The sequence below is a fragment of the Propithecus coquereli genome, unplaced genomic scaffold (genome assembly GCF_000956105.1).
Source record: "Propithecus coquereli isolate 6110/MARCELLA unplaced genomic scaffold, Pcoq_1.0 Scaffold88, whole genome shotgun sequence".
NCBI classification, from domain to species: Eukaryota; Metazoa; Chordata; class Mammalia; order Primates; family Indriidae; genus Propithecus; species Propithecus coquereli.
Genome location: NW_012155062.1, coordinates 9,403,401 through 9,417,231, shown reverse-complemented (window position 1 = coordinate 9,417,231; position 13,831 = coordinate 9,403,401). Strand labels below are relative to the sequence as shown.

Below are 13,831 nucleotides of genomic sequence, written 5' to 3'. Positions count from 1 at the left end.
TACATCCTTTATTTTTAGAATGTCATCATATATATCAAGTAATTCTCCCTTTCAATGTAACTTCCTAATCTCATAAAATAAAATTTTCATTTTTCAAATGTGCATCTGAGAAAACTACACCTTTCTGACGGGTTCAATCAACCTATCACTGTAACATCTTAAGACTGAGAGAAGAGGATGACAAAGCCAGGGCCTGACAGAAGGGGCCAGGGAGGCTCTCTTGCCTTCAAACAGATGTGACCTGAGGCGACCTGAGGCCTTTCCAGAAGGATTAAACTGTAAACCCACATTCTGGAATATAATCCTTTGGGATGGATTCAAAAAGTTCAATTTAAAGATCATCTTCTGGGCTTATGATTTGAGGTTCAGTAAGATTAAGTTTTCCCAAAAACACAAAACAGAAATAGCTGAAGTATGTCTGAAGTCTGTTAACTTTAACTGAAATGAATATTTGTGATATCCTGGCTAGAGAGGAGGCTTAACGATACAGTCATTATTCCCCAAAGGCTACACATTGTTCAAAATTACTTCATAAAAAAGGGAAAGCAAGTTGGATTGAAAATTCTCATCCTTGCAGAGAACTGCTGAGATAAACAATTATTTTTAAAAGCTATATTTTAAGGTTTATATTGAAGACTGTCATTGAATAATAAATTATTTTTCTATTCTTTCTTTCCTTATCATAGGGTATCCATAACAACTCATTTATAAATGGGGAAACATTCTAAATTACAAAAATAAAAGCACAAATTCTGTTTTTAAAACCAATCACTGACAAAAGAAATGGAAAGCAATTTAAGTGTGATTATTTAAAGGGAGAATCATATAATATTCAAGTCATCTGCTTTTTATATTAAAAGAACTATATATAAAATTTTGGTCAAAGAATACAATAAATAAAAATCTATCTATATTTCTATCTCACATGATTAACAGGTAAAAAGAGAATCCTGGAGAGGGAGCCAAACAAAAGGACAGGGCAGAGGCAGAGGCCACAAGGCAGAGCCAGAGGAACCTCCTTAGACCCACGGAGGCCAGCAGGTCACGCCAAGTGCTCTAATAAGGCCTCTGCCACCAGAAGGAACCACCTGCCCACTGCTGGCTCTGGCACCCCACTTCCCCAGAGAACAGACTGGGCCAGAGGCTCCTGAGCTTTCCTCTGGCTTTCCTGGCATTCCAGCTATTGTGTGACCTCCAACTCATCTTCTGCAGATCCTTACATTTCCTCCCCTGTAAATCAAAGACAGCATATGCTCGTTTATCTCACAATCTTTTTGTAAGGATTAAATAGGGTTGTTAATCAGAAATAAACTGGGAAAGATAAAGTACTATACAAATACTGGTCTGGTCTCAGGATAATGCTACTGGGATATGGGAAGTCAAAATACTATTAATATCAGCTCTTACTGTATCTGCAGCAGAAAGCCCAAGTCCCTGACATGCTCTTGCAGCATGTCTTAGGGCACCTCTGCAAGCGCACACCAGATCACCCCTTGTTCCTAATCTTCACTCTCAGGGAACTACTCTAGCGTGAGCCTCCCAGCATCCGTGGATACCTCAGGTTCTCCCGAAGCCTCCAGCTCTTATTTGTCATCTTATTATGGGTAGAAACTTCTTGTGCCATGAATTAAATCACTGGGCAAAAAAAAAGTCACTCTTGCTTTACAAAGCTCAAAAATGAAGCTCTAATCCCTATTAAAATCCCAATTAGGTTTTTGTAGAAATAGAAAAATCTATCTGAAAATTCACATTGAATCTCAAGGAACCCTGAATAGCCAAAACAATCTTGAAAAAGAAGAACAAAGTTGAAAGACTCCCATTTCCTAATCTCGAAACATACTACAAAGCTATAGTAACCAAAACAGTGTAGTACTGGCATAAAGACAGACGTATAGACCAAAACCATCACAAATATGGTCAAATGACAAGGGTCAAGACCATTCAACAGGGAAAAAAATAGTCTTTTCAAAATATGGCACTGGTAAAACTGGACACTAACATTTAAAAAAAGGAGTTGAATCCTTCCCTTACACCATATCAGAAATTAACTAAAAATGGATCAAAGACCTGAACATAAGACCTAAAACTATAAAATATACCCTTATAAGAAAGCATAGGGGAAAAGCTTTATGAGACTGGATTTGGCAATGATTTCTTAAAGACAACACCAAAAGCACAAGCAACAAAATAAAAAATAGATAATTGGACATCAAGACTAAAAATTTCTGTGCATCAAAGGACATAATCAACAGAGTTAAAAACCCATGGAATAGGAAAAAATATCTGCAAGTCATATATCTAATAAGGGGTTAATATCCAGGATATTTAAAGGACTCTTACAACTCAACAACAAAACAAACTAGATTTAAAAATGGGCAAAGAACCTGAATAGACATTTCTCCAAAGATATATAAATGGCTAACAGCACGTGAAAAGATGTTCTATGTCACTAATCATTAGGTAAATACAAATTTAAACCATAATGAGATACCACCTGACGCCCATTAGGATGACTACTATCAAAAAAGCAAAATAGTAAGTGTTGGCAAGGACATGGGGAAATTGGGACACTTTACATTGTTGGTGGGAATGTAAAATGATATACAATCACTATGGAAAACAGTATGGCAGTTGCTAAAAAAAAAATTAAAAATTACCAAAATAAAATAAAATTACCATATGGTCCAGCAATTCTATTTCTGGAAATACTGCATACTCCAAAGAATAAAAAAGAGGAACTCGGAGAGATATTTGTACACTCATGCTCATGGCAGCATTATTCACAACAGCCAAAGGTTCCATCAATGAATGAATGAACAAAATGTGGTGTACACATATAATGGAAACATTATTCAGCCTTAAAAAGGAAGGAAATTCTGATGCATGCTACACTACAATGCGGATGAACTTTGAAGGCAGTATGTTAAGTGAAATATGCCAAACACAAAAGGACAAATACTATATGACAGTGGTCCCTAACGTTTTTGGCACCAGGGACTGGTTTCATGGAAGACAATTTTTCCATGGAGTGGGCGGGGAGGCGGAGCTCAGGCAAGCATGGGAAGTGGCTGTAAATATGTAAATACAGATAAAGCTAGCCCGCCACACACCTCCTGCTGTGCGGGGGGAGGTCCTTAGTTTGAAGGAAGATGATTTTTCCACAGATGGGTAGGGGTGGGGGTGGGGTGGAGGAGCTGCTGGTGGGGAGGGCGGGAGTGCAGGGAAGCTCTCTGGCTTGGTCACTAACAGGCCGCTCTGACCCCCGGGGGTTGAAGACGCAGCTACATGATTCCACTTATATGAGGTACCTAGAGCAGTCAGATTCATGGAGACTGAAACTAGAATGGTGGTTGCCAGGGGCTGGGGAGGGGGATATGGGGAGTTATTTAATGGGTACAGAGTGTCAGTTTTGCAAGATATAAAGAATTCTGGAGAGGCACATATAGTGATGGTGAATGTACTTAACACTATTGAACCGTACACTTAAAAATGGTTAATAAATTCTATATTTTTATCACAATTAAAAAAAATAAAGTGCTAAGTTGCAAAGTGAGGGCCCTGAAGGATCATAAAGGACTCTAATTCTAAGCCTCTTCATTTTTAAGATGAAGGAACGGCATTAAAATCTGTCAGCTAAGAGAGGCAAGAGTACTACCTGGGGGCACACTGATTCCTAGTACATAGTTTACTACAAAAACACACACATACACCAAAACACACACACACACACACACACACACACACACACAAAAGCAAGTATAATGGGGAAAGACTGAAAGAAGTAGTTAAGTGGACAAACAAAACAAAGTAGGCAGATCACAGGCAGAAAGAGGATGGAAGGGAAATTTCAAGAACATTTTTTTTCTCCCAGAATCCTAGCGCTAACCAAGAATATTTTTTAAAGTAAAAAAGCATGGAAGAAATGACTAAAGATCTTATAAATACAGGATGGTCTCTGTTTTGCTGGAATAGAAGTCTGCAACTATCATTTATCTTGCTCTGAGCAGCACTGAGGTCTGTGGCAATTCCCATATAAGGTAGTTGGTTCATGTTTATTTCCTCAAGCAGACATTACAGCTCCCCATCTGAAAAAGGCATTGGAAGAAAAGACTCTTTGGCAACTAGATCCATACATACATTAAAGGTTGTGGTTTCCATTCTTAATGGTTAGATTTGCCAAGACACATCCCCATGCCCAAATATGGTTCAGCATCTAGCAGTCAACACCGCAGTCTTCCTGTGGTCATTCCTGGTGGTGGTGATAAAGGTCGGTATGACCTCTGCTCTCCATAAATAGCCCTTCTGGCAGTAATGTCCTTCCATGATATGCTCACATTCTTTACTTTCCTTTAAAGTACAGTTCTGCCTTTATGTGTGGTACTTTTCTTCCACAGAGCTTTCCATCTCAGGTGAGGCTGCTCTCCTGCGCCTCCATAATTCCTCCCAGTGGCTTCAAAGCCGGGCTTCTACCTTTGTGTTTTTTTGAAGATGAGTCTCTCTACCTTTTTCTTAGAGCTATGCTGTAGCCACTAGCCTCATGTAGCAACTTGAAATATGGCTAGGCCGAATTGAGATGTGCTTTAAGTGTAAAATAAACACTGGATTCTTTTGGTAATTTTAAAATATGGATTATATGATCTATATATAGGTTGGAAATGGTAACAGCTTGACATATTGGGTTAAATAAAATATATTACTAAAATTAATTTTCTGTTTCCTTTTTCATTTTGCACATGGCTACTAGAGAATCTTAACTTACACATGGGGCTCACATTACATTTCTATTGAATAACACCATTCTAGATAATATAATAAGCCCCATTTACAGAATAAAGAAATGTAGCCCAGGAAGCACTTTGAAGAGGAGGCACTGGAATCCCAGGCAGACCTTGTTCACACTCAGGGGAAAGGAATCCTGGAAACCTTTCATTTCCAACCATGCAGCCAGGGGGAGCAGTTCCCTGGACCAGAATTCTGGCTCCATCTCTTAGAAGCCAGGCAAGTTTCTTCACCTGCAGGTCAAATTCTCCATCTATAATGAGGGCAAAATAAAACTCCCTCACAGGCTGGTAAGAACTGAAAACACAAGGAAAGCATTTTAGCCTTCAGCAAATGCAGAAGACTAAATGTCTTTAGCCTGCATTCTCAATAAAATGCAGGATATGTTAGCAGCTGACTTAGTCATCGTGGGGTTAGCCATGGCACTAACTTGGATTCCAAGCTTTGTTTTCCTTCTCTCCCCTCTAATCACTTCCACAGACTTCACTCTTACAGGGCAGTAGTGTGTGATGAGCTTTCTAAGCAAAACTTACCTCCTTTCCCAAAACTGTATTATTTATTTTCACCATTTGTCTACCATATCCGTCCCATCTCTTCTCTGTAGGTCCATGCATTAGTAAGTTATTAAAATTAATTTAATAAACATTTAAAATTAATTTCCAAATTCTGGCTGCTGCTCATCTTCTCCTTAGGGATGGTTACCAACAGCTCACCGCTAGTGCCTAAATTTAAATGCAACCTTGTTATAATTCTGTTTCATGTGTGTACCCTCACTCTCCTGAGATGCGTGGATGCATCCTTTGTTTCCCACTAGGGTCTCATCAGATATGTAATGACTGAAGACCCTTATTAAAAGTCTTAGAAATAAGTAAAACAATGTTGATTTTTAATTACTGACCAGGCCAATCGGGATTACAGGAATTGAAAGTACCTTCTCTGACTAAGAAATCACATTTGACTTGACAGTCTGGTATTTATTTCTGGCTGGTTTTTCTATGGAAAATTCACCTTTGATGCTATTTGTCATTCCCCACCCAACCTTTCCTAAACACTTTACATTTTGTAGTATAAGTGCTAATCACTGAAAGTCTGGTTTACATTAAAGTTTATTGTAAGTTGATGCAATTTAGCCTCTGGACCTCTATGTCTCTTTCCACAAGGAGGACAGCAACTTCAGGTCCAGGTGGGGCTGGGGAATGGGGAAGAAGGACTAACTGCTGCCAGACCTTCCTCCTTGGTGCCCCTTTATAGCAGATGCAGAATGGTAACTGAGGCAGAGGGTGTAATGGAAAGAATTAATGAGAGAAAGAAAAGGTAGAAGAACGGGAGATGATTTAAGAAAGAAAAAAGCAAAGGAGCCAGGCACGGTGGCTCACGCCTGTAATCCTAGCACTCTGGGAGGCTGAGGCAAGAGGATCGCTTGAGCTTAGGAGTTCCAAGACCGGCCTGACCAAGATTGAGACCCCATCTCTATTAAAAACAGAAAAGTTAGCCAGGCATGGTGGCATGTGACTGTAGACCCAGCTACTTGGAGGCTGAGGCAGGAGGACTGCTTGAGCCCAGGAATTTGAGGTTGCAGTGAGCTATGATGATGCCACTGCACTCTACCCAGGGCAACAGAGCAAGACAGTGTCTCCAAAAAAATAAAATTAAAAAATAAAGAGAAAAAGCAAAGGAAAGAGAAGAAGGGCTTTCTTTGCAGTAGCAGTCAGGCAGTGGGAGGCTTGGAAAAGGTTGACATCTGTTTGGAAGGAGAGAAAAACCAAGAGATTATCACATACTAAACAAGAATCGGTTGCTTTCAACCCCGAGCTCTGGGAGGTCTGGATCTTAAATGAGATATACATGAAAAACACAGAGTAAAATATAAAACAAAGGTGGGAAACAGTTTGGTGGTTTCCCACAAAGTTAAACAAAATTACCATATGACCCAGCAATTCCAGTTCTGGGTATATACCCAAAAGAATTGAAAACAGGGACTCAAACAGATACTTGTATACCCATGTTCATAGCAGCATTATTCACAACAGCCAAAGGTGGAAATAACCCAAGTGTCCTTCACAGGTGAATGGATAAACTGTGGTATACAATGGAATAATATCTGGCCATAAAAAGGAATGAAGCTCTGATACATGCCACATTGTAAATGGGGCTCGAACACATTATGCTAAGTAAAAGAAGCCAGACATAGATCATGTTCAGATGATCCCACTTACATGAAATATACTAGAATTGGCAAATTTATAGAAAGTAGATTAGAAGTTATCAGGAATTAGGAGGAGGAAATGGAGAGTTAATGCTTAATGGTTACAGAGTATCTGGGGTGATAAAAGGTTTTGGAAATAGTGGTGACGGTTGTATAACATCATGAATTTACTTAATGATACTGAATTGTACACTTAGAAAATTAAAATGGCAAATTTTATGTTATATTTATTTTACTACAATAAAAGGGGGGGGCATTTGTTGACCACCTAGTTCCCACCAAATATCAAGCTAGGATCCTTTTACACACATTCTCAGTTAATCCTCATTACTTACAGATTAAATATTACTACCATTTACAGATGAGGAATCTGCAACTCAGATATTAAATAATGCATTCAAAATCATACAAGTGGCAGAAGTTTTTTTTTTTGAGACAAAGTCTCACTCTGTTGTCCAGGCTAGAGTGCAGTGGCATCATTGTAGTTCACTGCAACCTCAAACTCCTGGACTCAAGCGATCCTCCTGCCTCAGTCCCCTGAGGAGCTGGGACTACAGACGCATGCCACCATACCCAGCTAATTTTTCTATTTTTGGTAGACACGGGGTCTTGTTCTTGCTCAGGCTGGTCTCAAACTCCTGGCTTCAAGCAATCCTCTTGCCTTGGCCTCCCAAAGTGCTAGGGTTAAAGGTGTGAGCCACTGCACCTGGCCTGAAGATTTAAACCTAAAACTGGTAGCTCTAAAACCCATGCTCTTTCAGCTATACCACAGTATTTCAAATATAGATAGGCTCAACACATAAAGAAAAAGGTGAGAAAAGTATAGTCTCCGTAAAGGTCTGAAACTGTCAAATAAGTGACAAGAAAGGTCGTGAACACCTGAACCTAAACAACTAGGTGGTCTAAATGGCTTCCCAGGCTGCAAATAAACTTTATTTTAGCATAGTTTTTAAGTCCTATAAATATATTGTTACGGGAATATCTGCCTCTTCTCCCTACAAAAAAAATCCGGTAAAAGTTATTTTTCAATTTTTCGTATTCTATATATCCTATCCAAAACTATCACCTGGGATGTTAAAAGTATCCATTTCCCCCAACAATACTACCATATATTTGTAGCAATGTTTGGGGTATAAAATACTTTTCCACACACCACCTCATTTAATTCAATCAACCACTCATTCTATAACTATTCTGACAAACTATGCCCCAACAGTGACAGGCTGACTCAGAGCTAAAACAAAGCACTGCTCCTTTATACATCTTTCTTTCGAGAACAAACAGATCAATCAACACATTGCTAAGAAATTTTGGGTAAGACCTAATTCACAATCACTGTAAGGCCTCGCATTAAAAAAATAAAAACATTCTTTAAAGTTCCCTTAATCCGTGAATTTTACTGCAGGTGAGATGGAAAGGCAAGGGAGGACTGCGAACGGAGAAATAACAACTGACTTGCAAACCTATGCTCAAGCTGTCCCAACGCTGCCTAGAACAACGCCCTTTCCATCATTTGTCAAATTCTTCAAAGCTCAACTCTAAAGTCTCTAACTCAATGGTGCCATCCCTAAGAATTATAGGTCACCTCTCCTTTTGGTTATCCTCAAAGATTTGACACCACTTATGATAGTCTGATGTTTGGTTATTTTGCACATTTTTTATACCACCGAGTGTCTATGTTCATCCAGCATATTTTACTCATTTTTCATTCTATCAGCTGTCCACAGTGCCTTGTTGTTTGCAAACTAAAGTATGTATTCTTTGCAATCAATTGAAAGACTAAATTAAAGTGATCATCCTTTTCTAACTTTTTCTTTCTTATCCCTGAAAAAAATTCTGTTCTCCTGATCACCATAACTATTTCCTATTTCCTCCTTATGGGAAATTAACAAATATGTGGAAATTAAACAATATGCTCCTTAACAACTATTGGGTCAAAGAAATTAAAGGAGAAATTTTAAAGTATCTCGAGACAAATCAAAATAGAGACACAAAATTCCAAAACTATGGGATACAACAATAGCGGTTCTAAGAGGGAAGTTTATAGCAATAAAGACCTACATCAAAAAAGAAGAAAGATCTCAAATAAACAACCTAACATTACATCTCAAGGAACTAGGAAAAGAAGAACACACTAGGCCCAGTGTTAGCAGAAGGAAGGAAATACAAGTATGAGAGCAAAAATAAATGACATAGAGACTACAAAAACAATAGAATCAATGAAACCATGAGTCAACAGGTACAAAATTACAATTAGGAGGAATAAGTTCTGGTGTTCTCTTGCACAGCAAGGTAGCTACAGTTAATAATAATGTATTGTATATTTCAAAATAGCTAAAAGAGAAGATTTTAAATGTCCTCACCACAAAAGAAATGATATTTAAGCTGATAAATATGCTAAATACCCTGATTTGATCATTCTGTAATGTATACATGTATTAAAACATCACATTGTGCCCCATAAATATATATAATTATAAGTTAATTAAAAAATAAAACTTTTTAAAAAATGGCCTAATTTTTTTTTAACAGAACTATCCAGGTTTATGAATAACAGTAACTCCTCAATTAGCTGTCATTTTTTTTTCCCTACCGTGGCAGGACAAAAGTTCACCTAAACATACTGTTAAATGGTACATTTTTCCCCAAGACCCTAGGCGGAATTTGTTTTTAAAAAATTAAACACAAATGCCAAAAACATTACTAAAGTCTTTTACAGTATAAGTCTCTGCAGGATGTAAACTTAGGACATTAAACATTATCAACTGCTGTTTTTATTTTTTTTTCTTTGCAAACATAGGATGTATTTTCCCTATATCTTCCCACAGTTATCACCTTTGCAGCAGGGAGAAAAATTTTAATTAGCATGGCTAAAGGTTACTACAACTTGCCTAACACGCTTACTTCATAGAGAGTTTAGACAAATATTTCTTATATTTGCTTTTAAATAACTGAGAAAGATAGGTCATAGGGAAAACAATTAAATCGAGAAACACAACAATACCCTATGTTTGGCTGGTTTAGGCTACTGTGTCCACTTCTTCTCTTAAACTTCTCTTAAACGTCCGCTCCTCCGTCTTAGTCACTTCACACAAACAGGCCCCTCTGCAACAGCAAGTCTAAGCACTTTACGCAAGGTGCCTCCCTGCTCTCTCTCTCTTAACCAAGTAGTAAAGAACCTCCCTTCTGGTAGTTCTACTCTTACTTAACTCATTTATGAGGGCTTGGGAAGCCAGTCTCACATCAGTGAATTATCTTTAAAAGCTCCCATTTCCTACATTGTATAGAACTTCCTCATCCTAACTTTGTATCTGTTGCCTTGAATGGTATTTGAGTGACTGAAACCAAGTTGAGGGTTTTTTTTTTCCTGTATTTAGTCAAATCATGCGACATGGTGTGTTAACATGAAAACCTCACAGTTCTGAAGCAATAAGACAACACCCCTAAATGTCATAACTCATATCCTGTTGTTTTATATATACTTTACAAAGTTAAGAAATTCACCCACAAACTTACTGAAAGCAGTTGTTACATGCAGACAAATACTTAGAAAAATGAACGATAACTGATCAGCATAGAAAGAGGTGAACTTTCATAAAACAATAGCCTCTACTGCTTTGGATCTTGACAATACCTACATGTTTGAATTCACAGAGCTTCTTCGGAGGATGCTTTACCATTCTGGTGTCAAGTAGCTAGTCTCTGTTACATCTTCCTGGTGGCATGGTCCGGGCCAGCTTAGAGATGGGCATGCCAGGCTTTGGCTGGCAGAGCAGCTGAAACTGCTCCTTCTGTCCCAGTTATTCTTGACAAACACAGTACAGAGGAGAAGCAAGGCCAATGGTGCTGAGGCCCCACACGCCTGACTGAGTCACCTCCCAGGACTCCTCAGTGCCAAGTTTCCACTGAAGAATAAAGGGATATTTGGTTGAGGCTAAGGAAGAACCTGAGAGCAACTAATGCAGCTTTCCCCTTCCACGAATGAAGGATTCCTTGCCCTAATTCATCAAGAATACAAGAAAGCTCCTTTACCCAATTTCCTTATTATAGAACAGTCATTTTTAGGATGATAATGGCATTCTTAGGTGTAACTAGGGCCTGAGGTTAATCTTTAAAAACAAGAAAACAACTCCTCACCTTTGCTTGTTATCCAACACCAGAGATTGGGTATTAGCAGCACTTAGAGCTGGTGACAAGCAGTAGAGTAAGACCGAAGGCACCTTGGAGTGTCGTCTATTTACAGGGAAATGGTTTAGCGCTTGGAGAGGTGGAAGAGCTCATCTGAGATCAGCTAGAGACAAAGCGAGTTCTAAAACTCAGGGAGCTGTCCAAGTACTTCTTGGGCGCACACCTCACAGGCTTCACCTTCACGTCGTAACCATCAGAGCTGGTTCTGGATTTCTCACCCACTACTCAATGCAGTAACATTCTAGCCAGAATATCTGTCTGGCTTTGACTTGTTTACTTTCTCCTGGGATGCGGGAGTGGAAGGTAAAAGGAAGCTGGAAGTCAAAAGGCTGCTTGAAGGTAAGAAGCAGTCGCCTGCCCCCATTCCCACCAGGAATGGTCCTATACTACAGAGACAGACCCTGGAAAGCAGCCATGCTCTCTCTTGGGAGAGGGAAAAGAAAATGGAAGTCTTCTAAACTAGAGCCCCAGAATGCAAAGTTATAAGAAGGTAGCTCATATTACTGCAGGTAAAATCTAAAGTAGAGAAACAGATGATGCTTTTTGTGTCCCAGTTCTTTACTGATCATCACGCACAGTGATAGAAAAAGGGGGGCACTCTTGCTTTAGTAGGGCGACCAGGAGAAGCCTCTCAGAGGGACCATTTAAGCTTAGAAGGATGAGAAAAACTGAGGGTAGAAAGTTCTAGGCAGAGAAGAGCAAAGCTCATCCTGTTTTGTCATGTAATACCATCCCAGCTGTGACCTCTGAGCCTCCAAGCCTGGACACCGCATCGCCTGGGTCATTACCTCCCTCTCCATCACAGCCATCATAATCCTAAGGGATGTGAACACCCATATGACAACCCATCCAATGACCGTGGCCTTGAAGTTCCTGCTCCTCTGTATCTCCACTTCTTATCTCACTTCTACGACTTCTGACCTTCCAATGGGAAGAGCTCAGTCCCAGGATCACTCCATTTTCTCTCTCCCTTCAGGCCTCCTCCTTTCTTTCCTACTTAGCCTGGACTCCACTAGCAAGCAGCTGAACTGCTAACATCTAGTGCTATATGCCAAGCCCAACAGAGTTCTAACTCTGGAGCCATGCTACACCCGATTTCTCAACTCCTACATTCAGCTGGTGCTCAGCAGCAGGCCGTGCTGCACAGACTAGCACTGCTGTCAACTTTTCTACTCTTGCTTGGGTTCCGTCAACCCTCCTCTTAAAGCAACACCCCATTCTCCTCCAGGACTATTTTACCATTCTCAAGTATCTTCCCCTAACCAACCTCATCCTTTCTTCTCTCAGATAAAACTACCTTATTATCTCTTCATGAAGAAAACAGCTCTCCTGGAAGGCTCTCCTTCAACTACCCCTCACCATACACTTCCTCTTTTCTCCGGTGCTTCAGTCCCAGAGAAGGCCCGTTCCACGTTAATCCTTACACCCATGTCCAGACAGCCACTTCCTTCTCTTTCTCACCAAGAGTTTGTAAATGGACTTCAGTTCCTGCTACCTTGCAGTGAGGCTATCTAGAGTCACTCTCTATGATCACACCACTTTCATCTCTTCAGACACATTTTTCTAAGTGTAGTCTCACCTCCCATTTACTCCACAACTTACTACAATCTGGGAACATCTCTTATTAAGGTCATAGTCATCTCTTTAAAAGCCAAATCCTGGAAGACATTTTTTAGTCCTTATCTTACATTTGAAAATTTTAAATGATGCCCTCCTGGAAATTTTTGAGTCCCTTGACTTCTGTACCATCATACTTCTCTCTCTAGTCATCTCATCATGGCCTCCTTGGTAGGCCTCCTCCCCTGCCTGCCTTTAGGTATGGCTGCTCCCCAAACCCTGACCCTGGCCTGCTCCTCTCTTTGTGCACATTCTTCCTGATGCCTTTAATATTTCTCATGGCTCATCTCCTTCCTCCATGTTAGTAGCACCAGCTGGACCTTCCTGAACTTCACAATCATACATCAAGCTGTCTGCTCGATGTCTCCAAGCAAACATCCTAACAGGCAACTCAAATTCATAATGCTTAAAATAAACCACTCCCCCACTCTCCACCATGCCCACATCCAATTCTTCCTCTTAATATACCCTCTCTCAGGTAATGACAACATTACCCAACCAGTCACCCAAGCTAGAAATCTCCTAATCATCCCTGACTTCTTATCTTCAATCACCCATTGCTGCTAGTTTTAGCCCTAAGTACCTCTCAAACCTATCTCTCTGTCCCACCTCACTTCCATTTTTACCCCTGCCACAGTCCAGCCTTTATCATTATTCACTTGGTCTGTTGCCACAACCTCCTAGGTGGATTCCCTGTCTCCAGCCTGGTCCCCTTCAATAAAGTCCAACAGACTAAGCTGGTGAGTGATCTCTCTAAGGAATCTGTTATCATTCCCCTGCTTAGACTCCCCAGTGGCTCTCCATTGCATTAAGAACAAAGTCAAAACCCCTAAAGGTAGCACACGAAACCCTACATCACCTGACCCCACCTACTTCCCCAAACCCTCATCTCTGGACACTTCCTACCACTCACTTTATGCATCTAACAGCGACATACGCACACCATGCAGGCCCTCATCTCACTGCTGCTGCTGCTTGCACCAACCTCTCGGCTTGGAAGGTCTTCCTCTGTTTTCCCCCTCGCTAACTCTAACACTATCA

The 13,831-nt window shown here is 40.1% G+C and overlaps 1 protein-coding gene across 2 annotated transcripts in view; it reads right to left on the bottom strand.

The window, feature by feature from the left end:
- LIMS1 (LIM and senescent cell antigen-like domains 1) overlaps positions 1–13,831 on the bottom strand; it is a 92,935-nt gene that overhangs the window by 66,705 nt on the left and 12,399 nt on the right. The window contains exon 1 of one of the 2 annotated variants that reach the window (XM_012664295.1): positions 9,990–10,094. The exons of the other annotated variant lie outside the window; for it this stretch is intronic. The gene's annotated coding sequence lies outside the window, so the exon portion shown is untranslated. Of the gene's footprint in view, positions 1–9,989; positions 10,095–13,831 lie in introns of those variants that run through there. 2 annotated transcript variants of the gene reach the window in all.